Source organism: Vigna umbellata, chromosome 9, assembly GCF_029865625.1.
Source record: "Vigna umbellata cultivar VRB3 chromosome 9, Vumbellata_1.0, whole genome shotgun sequence".
In the NCBI taxonomy this organism is placed as follows: domain Eukaryota; kingdom Viridiplantae; phylum Streptophyta; class Magnoliopsida; order Fabales; family Fabaceae; genus Vigna; species Vigna umbellata.
Window position 1 is genome coordinate 46,884,680 of NC_142173.1, and position 14,784 is coordinate 46,899,463.

At 31.5% G+C, this 14,784-nt stretch overlaps 1 pseudogene; it reads right to left on the reverse strand.

The window, feature by feature from the left end:
• Nucleotides 1–1,269: 1,269 nt before the first annotated feature.
• LOC148193708 (receptor-like serine/threonine-protein kinase At2g45590) lies at nucleotides 1,270–3,624 on the reverse strand (annotated as a pseudogene).
• Between the last annotated feature and the right edge of the window lie 11,160 nt (nucleotides 3,625–14,784).

A 14,784-nucleotide genomic window follows, 5' to 3' on the forward strand; every position in this document is an offset into this window, starting at 1 on the left:
AAGTGCAAAGTTGATTGAATAAAGCAGTACTTGTTCGGAAAAGTAAACCATTTATTCATAAGTTTCCTGTTAAGGAGACAAATACAAATTGCCAGGCTCCACCAACTTCACAAATTCTTCATTCTATTTCTGAACAAATCCAATAATATAAAGCTATGGATAAGAACAAAACACTACAATGTATTTGTGAAGCAATAAAAGCTACTTAAAGATGAAAAACTGATTTATAACTCAGTGTTATAAGTTATTAAGAATTCATTGGTGGAAGTCTCATATTTCACAATAATAAATCAAATGAACCATATATTAGAAAAAAATTATAAATTCATTTTTTTTATTTTAAATTGAAGATATTTTCTAAATTTTTTATACGAGTTAGAAATGATCATTAATATCAAGTATCCTTTATATATTTTTTTTAAAATATACTAATTGATATAAGAGCCTTATATCATGTAATTATAAATGGTGGATAAAATTATGTGTTAAAATAGTTAATAAATGTATAAACTAATACATTTGAGTTTTCTTTAAATACAATTTTACAAAATATTAAAAAGGTTTAATCATTTCAGACATTCTTATTTGTACATAATCGTCACTAGTACAGTTAAAGGAAATGACACCGGTTATTTTCGCTGATAGGCATCGGTTCCTGAACCGAGGCATATTCAGGCGAGGTAAAAAGTGGTAGACTTTATGCCTCGGTTTTGAAACGAGACAAAAAATGGTACGATTCGGCCTCGGTTATTAGAACTGAAATTGTTCCTCTCCCTCTACTACCTCGGTTGGAGGCTGAACCGAGGCAGTAGGGTCTTTTTTTTTCCTTCTTCTTTAGCCAGTTAACAGCACCTCCAAAGTTGATCATGCTCAGATTCAAAACCAGATCAAACCAGACCAAGCAATCGTACAAAGGAAGCAAGTAAAACAAATCAAAACAAAATCTCAGATTCAAAAGATCATTCTCAGATTCAATTCAACAAATCAAAACAAAATCTCATATTCAAAAGATCATTCTCAGATTCAATTCAACAAAATGCAAAACTCTACTGAAACCAAATGCAAAACCTAAAGTAGCTACGGTCAACATCAGAAAAACCCTAATCTGACTACCACCACCACCATTATCATCGCCGCCACCATTGACGCACCACCACCGCTTGCCTTGTCCACCATCCCGCTCCCTTCCTCCGCCACTAGCTCCACCAGCGACTTCACTGTCGTGGACACAGATCTGGTTGTTTTGCCGTGGACGCAGGTCTGGTTGCTCTACCGCAGTCCGTCGACGCAGATCTTCACCGTGGGCTGAAGATCCTCTGGCAACAACGCCGTGACCGCGTGCTCCTGCGTCCACGGATCGCTGCACCGGAGCAACGGAACCAGACCGGGCACCGCACCAGACTCGCCAATTAGGGCACCGCTGCTCCTGCGTCCTTCGCCAACAGCCTCAGCTTCGCCGTCGCCGATCGCTTCACCGCCACCAGCGAAGAACGCAGTCCGTCGACGCAGATCTTCATCGTGAGCTGAAGATCCTCTGGCGAGATCCTCCAGCGAGATACTTCCAGGTTCGTAGGAGAAGCATAGAGATCGGGAGCGCAAACCCAGATCTGGTGGTTGCGGTGTTCTGCTTGCAGCTTTAGGAAGAAAGAAAAGTGAAATGGAAGAGGAACGGTCGTGCGAGATGAAGGCGTAGGGGGTGGTTTAGGCACCGGTTTCCCAACAAGCTCGTAGGCAGCAAAGAAATCACTGGAGGAAGCGGCGGCGACAGTAGGGAGGCACCAGCGGAGAAAAAGAAAGCGCGAGAGAGAAAAGAAGAAACGAGCACGAGGAAGAAAAACTGTGACTTCAGATTTCTGGAATTTGAACCAGGGAAAGGGCTACCCCTTCGGTAACACCGCAAAACCGATGCCTAAACCATTAAAAAAATATTAAAATAACATTATATGTCTTGGTCTAAGTTCAACCGAAGCAGAAAGATCGTTACCGAGGCACTATAGTTGGATCTTGGCACACAATACTGCCTCGGGTCTTTGAAAAACCGAAGCAAAAGGGTATAAGCCTCGGGTATAGGGTGAACCGAAGCAGAAGAACCATTCTATAAAGTTGTCAAAGAAAAGTTTGATTGCAGATGGATGTGACAGTAGACTTTATAGGTATCGTTTGCCCCATTTAACTGAAGCAGTAAAGATAATATGCATCGGTTGATGTTTAACCGAAGCGTATAAGGTTTTTATATTTACGTTAATGCCATCGCGTTCTTATACGCTTCGGTTTCGTAGTAACCGAAGCGTATATTACGCGTCAGAAGACTCTTTTTTTACTAGTGCGTTCAAGTAGGTTTTCGTATTTTGAATGTTTTCAATTAGGTCTTTTTTTGTGAAAAAATGAATCAATTTGAATCTCGCCGAGATGGATGACGTTAAAAATTGTGTTTCGTGGCTTGGTGACTGAGCTGCAAATTTTTGTTGCCTGTGGTGGATTATTTTTATTTATAGTTTTAAAAAACTTTAATTTAATCAAAACACAACTTTTAATCAGATTTCCCATGGGCCTCTCTTTCTTAATCTCACTCCCAATCCACTCCATCACATAATCCTTCACTCTCCCAAATTCCCCCCTCCCCACTCTCCTGCCTCCACTACCAATCCCTCCTTGAACCACCACCACCATTCTTCTTATTCAAATTCACATTCTCACTATCAACACTCTCAAAGCACCCATCCAACACCACACTCAACTTATCACCCCCACCGACGACGCGCCCGAGTAATCGACAACCCTCACAAGACAACTCTCCAACGACCGGTCAACATCCACCACACTCACACTCTCCCCCTCCTCCATCACCCCAAACTCCTCGACCGCAATTTCCACAACCCCTTCCTTCTTCTCCTCCACCATTCCTAGATCCTCCACCGCCTTAACCCTATCAAGCCCAAAATCCCCAATCTTCACTCCAAAATCCTCATCCAGTAACACATTACTCGGCTTTATATCCCCATGAATCACTAGAGGCTCACACGCGTGGTGTAAATACTCCAACCCCATCGCCATCGAAACGACAATGTCAAACCTCTTCCCCCAACACATCAGCTCCGGACACCGCCGGTCCAACAATGCGTCCTGCAAACTCTGGTTCGACATCAACTCGTAAACCAGAACTAGCTTCCGACCGCGTCGGTTCGAAGAAAAACCAAGCAATGAAATAAGAAATGGCAACTTCAGATTCAAACACAGCGTCAACTCGTTGTGGAACTCTCTCTCACCCTAGATTGACCCGGGCAAGTCCATAACCTTCAACGCCACGGTCTGGCCGGAAGGCAAAGTCGCTTTGTGAAGTGAACCGGACCGAACCCTCCGTGTCCGAGCTTCGTCACTGGTTGTGCTTAAACAACGTCGTTCGGTTGTAAGAAAGTTTCCCCAATTTGCCACGCAGTGAAGAAGCAAACCACATATCTCTAACTTTTAATCATATTTCCCTAATTAAAACGTTGTGTTTTGATAAAATTAAAGTTTTTTAAAACTGTTAATAAAAATAATCCACCTCATACCACCAAACTCTGCCACGTCAATAAAATTTGCTCAATCACCAAGCCACGAAGCACAAATTTTAACGTCGTCCATCCCAATTAATGGCGATGTCCAAATTGATTCAATTTTTCACAAAAAGGGACCTAATTACATTCAAAATACGAGAACCAATTTGAGACGATTATGCACAAATTGGATTGTCCGAAATAATTAAACCTATTAAAAAAATAAGAAAATAGTTTTTTTTTCTTCATAAAACTAACTTATTTATAAGTTAAAAAAATAACTTTTGTATCTATATTTTATAAAAGGTCTCTTATAAATAAACTAAAATTAGAAACTCTTTTCCTTCTCAAAATATTAAAAAGAAAATTGTCCAAAAATGGAGTTTTTTATATCAATTTTATTTTTATTTTTATTGATACATATTGGAATATATCATTGAAGCACAGAGAAGAAAACAAGGTAAGACGTATTTATAAAGGCGTAAAAAATACAGAAAGATTTTCTATGTTCAGTCAAATACAAAGACCTGAACCACACTTATATAGACATTGTTAACCTATTTTGAACTATCAAACTAAATGACACGTATAAAAATTAGTAATTAACTTAATTACAATTTAAATATACATGTTAATTTTTTTAGAATTTATTATTAAATTATTCTACTTAAATATTCAAATTAATTTTTTACATGAAAAAAAAAAACCTTTTTTCAACTTATAATTTTGTAAAAATATTAATAACATCAATGTAAAATGACATTTGTAATTTTTAAATTTTTAATGTGACAAATATAAATTTTTTAAAATTAATGTGTCACTTTACATTTACATTTTTTATTATTTTTTTTAAAATATAAGTTTAAATAGATATTCTTTATGTAAAAATGTAAAACAAAATTTAATTTAAATATTTAATCAGAATGATTTAATGTATAAATTTTAAAAGATTATTATACCTAAGTTGTAATTAAAAGTAATTATTAATTTGGTCTCAAATTCGAGATGGACCAAATTACTCTACTTAAAAAAAAGGTTGAATCAATATGAATTAAATTGAAAAAAAACATTGTTATGCAACAATAAAATTAATACGTGATAACATTGTTATGCAACAATAAAAACATTATTATTATCACATGCCACAATAATGACTTAACATTTATGTTCGTTTTAGAAAACAAAATAAAATTAAAAAAAATTAAAATAATTTAAAATATTACAAATTGACACGTAACAGGTAAAGACACTATATATATCGACACGATGTAAATTTTAATCTAAATTAATTTTAAGAAAAATAAAAACTTAATTAACCAAAAAAAGAAATGCAAAAGGAAATTGAACCAATCTAACAAATACAATGAACAAATATATAGTTAAACTTAAAATAAAGTTGTTGTCTTTTTCAGAAAGGTTAAAATAGAAAAAATAAAACTTGTATTAAAAGGTGAAAATAATAAAATCTATCTAGTGAGTGAAAAAAGAGGAAAGAAAAAAAAATTCAAATTATTATATACAGAAAAGTGCAACTGTTGAAAGAATATTATTGGGAGGAAAACATGCTATGTTACTCACATAACATAGTTAATTCATCTCGAAAAGTAATGATAGAAAAGGATAAAGATATGGATTTCATTGTCCACACTACAATTATTTACATTACAAAGTAATAAATAATAGTTTAATAAATTGATCATTCTAAATAGCAGTAAATCATTTAGAAAATTATAAAATTAGTCATTTTTCTATAGGCAGTTGAGGGTCTCAGCTCATCTGAATGCTCACTTCCAGAAGAAATTATCATTGCGCCATATTAAACGAATAAATTCGACAAGGAAAAAAACTGTTCAAAATGTATAGACAAAAACCTATTAGAAACAGGGAAAAGATATAATCAAAGGTCGTTTTCCTTTCATATCTTATAACACCTGTAAATACTACTAATATATTCAACTAAGATATTTTAAAATGTAAAATTAAATCAAAATTAATGAAATAAGTTGTAGTATTTGAGCACAATACGAGATTTTAACTAGGTCCTTGATAGAATGTACTAACTTAATTAGCTTTGTTTGAATTAGAGTAAGGTAAAACAGAGAAGAAAAAAGAGAAAATAGGTAAAAGTTAGGATGCTCTAAATTGAGAGAAAGTGAATAAATTTAAACAGAGAGAGATGAAAAATTATATTAAATATGATTGATGTAATCAACAAAAAAAAAAAAAAGATGTAAAAAATGTTATATGAAAAATGACATAAAATTCCTTGTATTATTTTTATTAAAATGTGTATAATTGAAGAACAAATATGTATCTATACATTCAACCAATTTTCCCTCGTTGTAGGAGAACAGAGAGCCAACCACCGTCTCATTTCCATCTTCAACAAAATTGAGTTAAGTTTTTAACACTTTCGATATTTTTGACGATAAAACTTTAAGGTAAATTTTTTGAAGGATTTGGTACTATTAGGTCATTTATCTAGGCCGACCACTTAGGTTAATTACTTATGTCGATCATCTATATTGTTTCTATTAAAATCGATCGTATAATCTTCTTCTTTTAATGTTGAATTTCTCTATGTCGAATTCCTCTAGGTCGTGTCTAATGTGAATGAATAATATGACCAGATTATTAGTAGTAATGATTCATTAAGCTCTTAGTACAAATTAAGGTGTAGTTAGACTATTATTAGGCTAGTAAAAAGTAAATATTCATCAAAACTATTATAAATAAAAGTCTTTTTGAATATCATCCGCATAATATGCATTAATTATTTTGCTAACCGAAAATCATATATTTCTGCTAACCGAAAATCATATATTAACTTAAACATCATATTGTCTTTCTACTAGTAATCTCTCAGAGAATGTTAACCATCGTTAACATGAAGAATTATCTTTGACTCCTTTAGAGATCGTTAACATGAAGAATTATCTTTGACTCCTTTAGAGAATTGGAGTATGGTGAAGAGTTAAACATTTACCCCACCTCCTGAAACACATAAAAACAGTAACATTTCTAATAATTTAAAAAGTAAAACTTTTCTTATGGGCACATTAACATTTTATCCTTCAACTAAGATAATCCTGTGACAAATCAATTTGGTTTTAAAATATGGAATGCAAAGTTAAAATAATTGAATCTGATGACGCTACATCCACATAAACTAAGGTGACTTTATTTATGCATGATGATGCTTCATCCTAATAATGTTTACGTCACATTTTCCACTGAGAGATATTGCCAATATATGAACCATTATCATCATACAAGGCCAAACCAATTGGAACCTTCAAAGTATACAAAATAATCAAAATTCTGATCACAGGTTCAGTATCAGGATATACCCTACTATTTTACTTTTCTTTAAACCCTTTATTTGATTCCAGCTTTCTCGAATCAAACCCTACATTTATCAAATGATTATTATCATCCATTTTTAGAAAAAAAAACGAAAAAGAAAATGCGGTGTACCGTAGCAGAATACTATTCTACCACTGGTGCTTCAAGTTAGAGTATTTGTATTTTTATTTATATTATTATACTATTCTCTGGGCCTTAGTTTTTGTTCAAATTATTTTGTGGGCTGAATGACTTTTGAGGCTTTGACGATCCTAGAGCTAATTTTCTGCAAACTTCAACGTCTGAGACTCCTTTTTATAATAAGAGTTGGTTTTTAATTAATTGAAACTATGAGTGCAAGTATCGAAGTAAGTTGGAGGGGTTGAATAATAGCCACATGTTTATTTTATATTATATTTAAGGGTACAAATTAAGTTACCTCATTGTTGTCTTTTTTTAAAGTGGATCATGTCACACGCTTCTCATTCTTAATTCTTCTTAGGGGTTGGACCAAAATAAGAAAAAGAGGTTACGAAGGAGAATGAAAAAGTTAAAGTGGAACACCGACTTTAACATCCAGTGATATGATAGGTAAAACACCGACTTGATTGATAATCATCAGGGTGGTTATACATAGAGAATAAAGTGTCAAATAATAAAGAAGAGATGTTGAAGACAAGATATTGGAGTATACAGGGGGTTTTGAGGACAATAAAGACCCGAAGGAATCTAGGAGGTTGAGGAATAATGAATATAAAGAGACTCTAAGAAATAGAAAAAAGGAAGATGACTTTTGAATGTTTTTAGCTTATTGATCTTAGTACTTTTCAGTTATAGATTTTGGAGTCCAGCGTAGGGTTTTGGTGAAACACTTCCCTATGCCCAAAATTTTATTTTTCTAATGCATAGTATCTCAAACAATTGGATGACAGTGTGAAGTGTTCACACCCTGTGCTATCATTTACCATTCTAAGGTTATGACGAACTATATGATGTTTGTGATCGATGAATGTGGTTTGATTGGATTGAAGATCTCTAGAATTAGTATGATGATTGGATTGGTTTTGCATTGTCTACATTGTGTTGAGATACTATGATCGATTGATGATTAAAATCCCATTTTGATCGAGAATAATTCATGATAGCTTGATTTCTCCTTTTTTTCGATTTTTTTCTCGTTCTATTTGATTTTTGGGATCTTCTCACTAAACATGATCACTCAATTGTTACTTTTTTCTTTGTAGTGGTGTTTGAAGTATGTTTCATCATTTATCTAGTTGAATATGTTGAGGAATAATGTTTACTCATGACGAATTTTGTAACATTAGACCCAAGGCTGGTTAGGTTTAAGCCGAGGTACCAATTAATGTCCAGGTTTCAAAGATGAGTTTTTTCTTTATTGTAATGTTAAATATTTTTATTTAGTCTTAAGCTTTATAAAAAGTTATGATTTGGGGCTTTGTAGTATTAGGCCTAAATTCGATTAGTTGTTAGGCTTTAAACCGATTAGTTATTGGGCACAAGGCCAATTAGATCTAGTATTTAACCTAATGCTAATGGGATCATTATGGCGAGAATATGGGATAGTAAATGAGAAGTTTAAAACTGATAACTTAGGTGTTCAAGTCATGAAAAAAGACATGAATTAAATAGAGAAATTTTATGAGCATTGAAAGAAAGGAGAATCCAAAAGGAAAATTGGGCATAAAGGAGAACTTTAAAGGAGGAAGAACGCATAAAGGAAAACTTTAAAGGAGGAAGAACGCAACAGTGAACTTTAAAGATCAATGTAAAACAAAGGATTATTTATCAAGGTACTCATGAAGAAGAAATAGTGACCTTTCAAGCACTAAACCCAAAAATTAAAATGAAATTTCAATGCACTAAATTCAAAAGTTAAGGAGACCTTTCAAGGCACCTTGTAATAGCCAAATTTAAAGATCAATTTAAAAGACAACTAGCTCGACTCGAGATTATCTATCAAGGTGCTCATCAAGAAGAATTAGTGACCTTTCAAGACACTAAACCCAAAAATTAAGGTGTCATTTCAAGGTACTAAACCCAAAAATTAAGGTGACATTTCAAGGTGTCTAATGACCTTTGGCACTAAAACCAAAAATTAAGGTGACATTTGAATGCACCTAGTGACCTATCAAGGAACTAAAAAATATTGGCAACCTTTCAAGATGCCCAAAAAGAAATAAATGGTGACATTTTAAAGTGTCTAAAGAAAATGAAAGGCAACCTAATAAAGCGTCCATAAAGAAAGAAAGGAGACGTAAGACGATTTGCACTACTAAACAAAGGTAAAAGGAAACCTATGATAGTAAAAGGGGAAAGTTGATTAATTATCATCCTAAATGATGATCAAGAACCATTTGATCGATAAAATGAGGATTAAGAATCATGTAGTCAGTTAAAAGATGATCAGGTATCATCCAAAAGAAGAAAGATGATAAGGTATTATCCTAAATGGGAATCAAGAATCATCTTATTGGTAAAATGATGAAAGAATCATCCAATCGGTAAAATGATGATTAGGTATCATCTTGAAGAAGAAAGATAATAAAGTATTATCCTAAATTATAACTAAGAATCATTTGATCGATAAAATGATTATCAAGTATCATTTGCTTAGCGAAAAGATGACTAATTATCATCCTATGACTAATTATCATCCTATGACTAATTATCATCCTAAAGGAAAAAGATTAGGTATCATCGTAAAGGAGAAAGATTCACCTAATCGAAAAAAAAATATTATTATGTATTATCTGATTAAGGTACAATTAAGGTAGTTTACATCTCATTTGGTCAAACAACATTAACGTGAAACTAAGGCATATGGGAAAAGTTTCGATTTAGAAACATTAACACAATTGTTTAGTATTTGATTATAACTTTACATCGACTTAGGTGCCATTCAAAGAACGCAATGGTAACATTTACTTGAAGTAGATACTTAGTCATCATAAGTAAGCGCTTAGTAAGTAAAATAGAATATAATATAACAATTTTTGAAGGGTGATATGGGTGGTAGGTAAAATATCAATCTCATCATTGGGCTCAACATTGATTGATAAAGAAGTGGTTTCTTCGCATTTTATAACCTTTTTAGTCTTTTAGACTAAAGGTTAGAGGGATATGTGGTGTTAGATGCAATATTGATTAGGTCATTAGGACAAAAGCTAAAATACCAATGGGTGCTCAAAGGTTGGGTAAGGTTTGAAATTGCCAATTATTAGAAAAATGATTGAGTCAATAAGCCTAATGTTGATTAGGTCAATGATTGGATTTAGTCTAAAGTGTGTGGTGTTAGGCTCAATACTGATTGGGTCAATAAGCCTAATATTGATTGGGTCAATGATTGGATTTGGTGTAAATAACTTTTAGCCTTACGCTTTGTGATACTAAGGCTAAATGAATTGTGTGGTGTTAAGTTCAATATCGATTAGGCAATAGGCCCAATGTTGAATGACATGATAGATAAAATGCTTACTTGATTGATAATCATTAGGATTGTTATACATAGAAGATAAAAGGGTCAAATAATAAAGAGGGGACATTAAGACATGATATTGGAGTAAATGAGAGGTTTTGAGAACAATAAAGACCAGAGGAAAGTGAGGAGACAGGGGAATGATGAGTACACAAGGATTATGAGAAATAGGAAAAAATGATATGACTTTTGAATGCTTTTAGTTGATTGGTGTGAGTACTTTTGGCTAGAAGAATTAGTAATATTAAAAGGTTTAGTTCATTTTACTAAGTATGCATACATATATGGTAATGGCTAGATACGAGTTTAATTATCTCTATGTAAAAATTTATTTATATTTCCAATTTTATATTTAATGGAGATGAAATTTTTTTTTCATCCTCATCTCATCAAGGGGAATGAGAATACACATATCCCACTGGTTGAAAATATAAGTGTGAGTTTAAATCTTACTTTGAGTAATTGTGAGAAACTTGAATTATAAGAAAAAAAATATTCATAAACTTATTATTTTAAGATTTTGAGATGGAGATGGTGTCAATTCCAAATATGAGTTAAACTCATATCTTATTAGTATAGTGTCTCTTTGGTGAATCCTGATAAATCTTTTCTCGAAAGATGATATCAAAGTTGAAAGTTAGTCTTCCTGACTAACTCAAGGCACCATCCTTTTACTATTTCAAATATTAAATAAATTAAAATTTTGCATAAAAAAAGGTGATATCATGTATTAATAATAACAACATTTTTTTTCAATATCAAATATAAGAAAATAAATTTACAATTATATAACCACCAATTCAGTAAAATTTAAATAGTTATAAAAAAAATATGAGATGTGAATCTTAATAACTTTTTTTTCAATATCAAATAAAAGAAAATAAATTTACAATTATATAACCACCAATTCAGTAAAATTTAAATAGTTATAAAAAAATATGAGATGTGAATCTTAAAATTAAGATAGAAAATTAAAGATCAAATCAACATTAATTAACATAACTTTTTTAGATTATTTAATGAAATAAAATAATTTTTTTAATAATTTAAACCAAAAATGAATATGAGACGACTGTATATATTCTCTCTACACCCATTTAAAAACAAAAGATTATATATTCATGTCTAATCGAAAATTTTTACAATTTCAAACAACATCACGTGATAATTATGTCATACCTAATAATAAAAGGGAATATATATTACAACTTTTTTAAATTATTAAATATTTTTTTTTTCGTATAGATATTTAATACCCTAAGATTGAATTTAAACAATGCGGTTAAATTAGAATAGTTAAATATCATTTTATTTACAGTGTTACTGAAGCTATTAAGAGAATTAACTAAACAAGGTATATAAAAAAATATTTTAATATATATTTAAAAGTATAGAATTTTTTCTAAAATAAAATAATAAATTAAGTATATATTTTTAGTGTTTATACTTATATATAGAATTATAATTCATCCATCTTACAAAATTTATATAAAATTCATTTATAATTTATATTTTAGTAATATATAAAATGTGTTCCGAATCGACCACATTACATTGTTAATGGAAGAACTTAGAATAAAGTATAACTTTTAGAAAATAAAATAAAGTATTAAGTGTTTTAAAATAATAACACTAAATATTTTAAAATTAAAATAATTCATTAGTATTAATATAATTTTTTAAACTTATGTCACTACTTAAAACACAAGCAATTTCTCAAAGTATTATTCCTCTTAGTTCTCTATTTGATGATTAGGAAGTTTCTACCAGATCACAACTAAGTGACCTCCATTTCTAACCGAGCAGTTCTTGGTTTAGAGCAAGTAAGTTTCTACATTTTTTTCTTTAATTTTCATGTTAGGAAAACCTCTTTGCTTGTCTCCTTGGTGTTTTTTTCTTAGTTCTTTATCGACTTGTGGTCTTAAGGACTCACTCTGACCACAATTTGGTGATTTGTAGCCGTTTCTAGAGTTCTTAAGTCGGAAGCAAGAGTTTCAACATTCTTAGAATTCAATAGCTTTGGTGAAAGGTAAGGCAAGCTAGTGTTCTATTCTAGTTAAATTATCACTAGTACAAAAGCACCATATAGCGCCGGTGTTTTTCGGCCTTTCACGTCGAATTCGAGGTCGACGTCATATCGGAAAACGTTAAATTGACGTCGAACATAGAACAATTCGACGTAAAGAAAATTTACGTCGAATTTTGTCAATATTCGACATTAATCAATTTTTTTTGTTTTTTATAATTAATTGTGATCCTTTTTTACAACTCTACAAGACCTGAAAAGCAGAAAAAGAACAAATTTCAGTTTTTGGTATTTTATAATGCATGAACTATGAACGTGTAGTATAATATCAACAATAACAAACAACAAACAAGTTCAATCAAACAACAACAATAAACAAGTTCAACCAAACAACAACAACAAACAAGTTCAACGAAAAAAAACAACAAACAAGTTCAACAAATAAGTTTTTCAAAACGAAAACAAAAACTAACATTCAAAAGGTGGGTTCGTTGGAATAAAGTGTTGCCACCAGTGAGAGAGAGAGAGCAGAATGCGCCTATGAAGGACAAGAACACGAAAATAATCGATCAAAACAAACGAAAATCATACCTAAAGTAGTTAATTACATGCATTTGTAACAAATGAAAGAAAGATTACATGTGATGGTCGTCAAACTTCGTTCAAGAAAAGTTTGAGCAGAGAAGAGGGTATCGCGCGCTAAGATAAAGTGAATGAATTTTCAATCTCCCGCTTAAATTTTTATTGAATTCACTAACCTTTTAATGTCTAACGCTGGGACATTCAACGCTTTATATCATTTTGATGTTTAGTTTCAGGGAATTTGACGTCATACGAAAATACATTTTCACCTTCGCGCCAAGCATTTTCATAAAATTTATACAATATAATAAATTGACGTCGAATTACCATTATAAACGACATCTAATAATTGCATTTATTTAAAAAAATGTCACCGGTCATTTCTAACGTTGGTTATTTAGTGGTTAGATGTTGAACGCGTGAAGTTATACACTGTTTTTGCACTAGTGTATGATGAAAGAATTATTGTTTAATGGTGTGCGAAACTAATGCATGTTGTTGATGGTAGTAAAGATGACTGTTATTATTTATTGCATGGTTTGGGAATGATGATTCTTGTGTGAATGATGTTAGTATATCTTGCTGATTATGTTTGGAATTGATTCTTGTTATGAATATTGTTGTTGAGATGTTGGTGGTGTCATTTGGTGATAATTATTGAGAAAAAGTGGGTTGGACTAAGTTATAAGTCTTTTCTTTAGTAAAAAGGAAGGTTTTGATAGGTAAAGTTTAGAAGTGAGGTCCAAAAGGAGAAATGGTAATTTAAACCAAATTCTAGTGTCATTTGTGACTTGTTGGTATCTAGAGGGGATAAAAATATGTTATGGGAATATGTGAGTCTATATGATGGTTGTAGAAGATTTTACTCCATTTTTAGGGGTTTTGGTAATTATGTTTTTGAGAAAATGGTTAGAGGGTGAAACTAGTGGTTTAGAGTCAATTCTTAAGTCATTTAGGACTTGTGGAAGTGTTGAGTTAGGTAAACTTGGAGCTAGAGCTGATACTTGGTTCCTATTGTGTATTCTGTCACGTTTTGGTCCATTGTTAGGGGTTTTAAGTACTGAAAATCTAAAGTATGTTGTTGATTAAGTGAATGGTATTGATGAATATAATTCCATGACCCTCGTAAAGATGTTATATAGCGGTACCCTGTATTGTTATGAATATGAATGTATGGAGCTTTGTACCAGTGGTTTATTATGACACTTTCAATAATCTCAATCTCAAGTAGAGATGTATGATTATGTCGTGGAGAGTAGCATAAGGTCCTCGTCTAGAGGATTTACCTTGGCCACAAACATTTTTCGAACTAATATTGTATGGTAGCTTGGGTGGGCCAACTGTATTATCACTACAACTGTATTATAACTTTGTGTTGTCTGTCCGTGTGTTATTTTTCTCTTTTACAATGATCACCTAAATAGTGTGAGCTTAGAAAAACATCTTTTAGGGAAACATCTTTTCAATTATTCCAGCAAAAGGTAAGGGTGAATTAGATGGATTGTTAAATGGTTCTACAAAGGTAAATCTCTTATCTTTTGTAAGTTTATTTTCATCTAGTAGTTCTATTATCATATATATATATATATATATATATATATATATATATATATATATATATATATATATATATATATATAATATTTAATTTTAATAATTTTATATTATTAAATGAGATGTTAATTACGTATTCTTCTCGGATAAATATTTTATGCATTGAATATAAAAATAAATTTTATATATACTTCGAGTGTGGGAAGAAATCTAATTCCCACACGTAAATAAAGAAAAAAAAT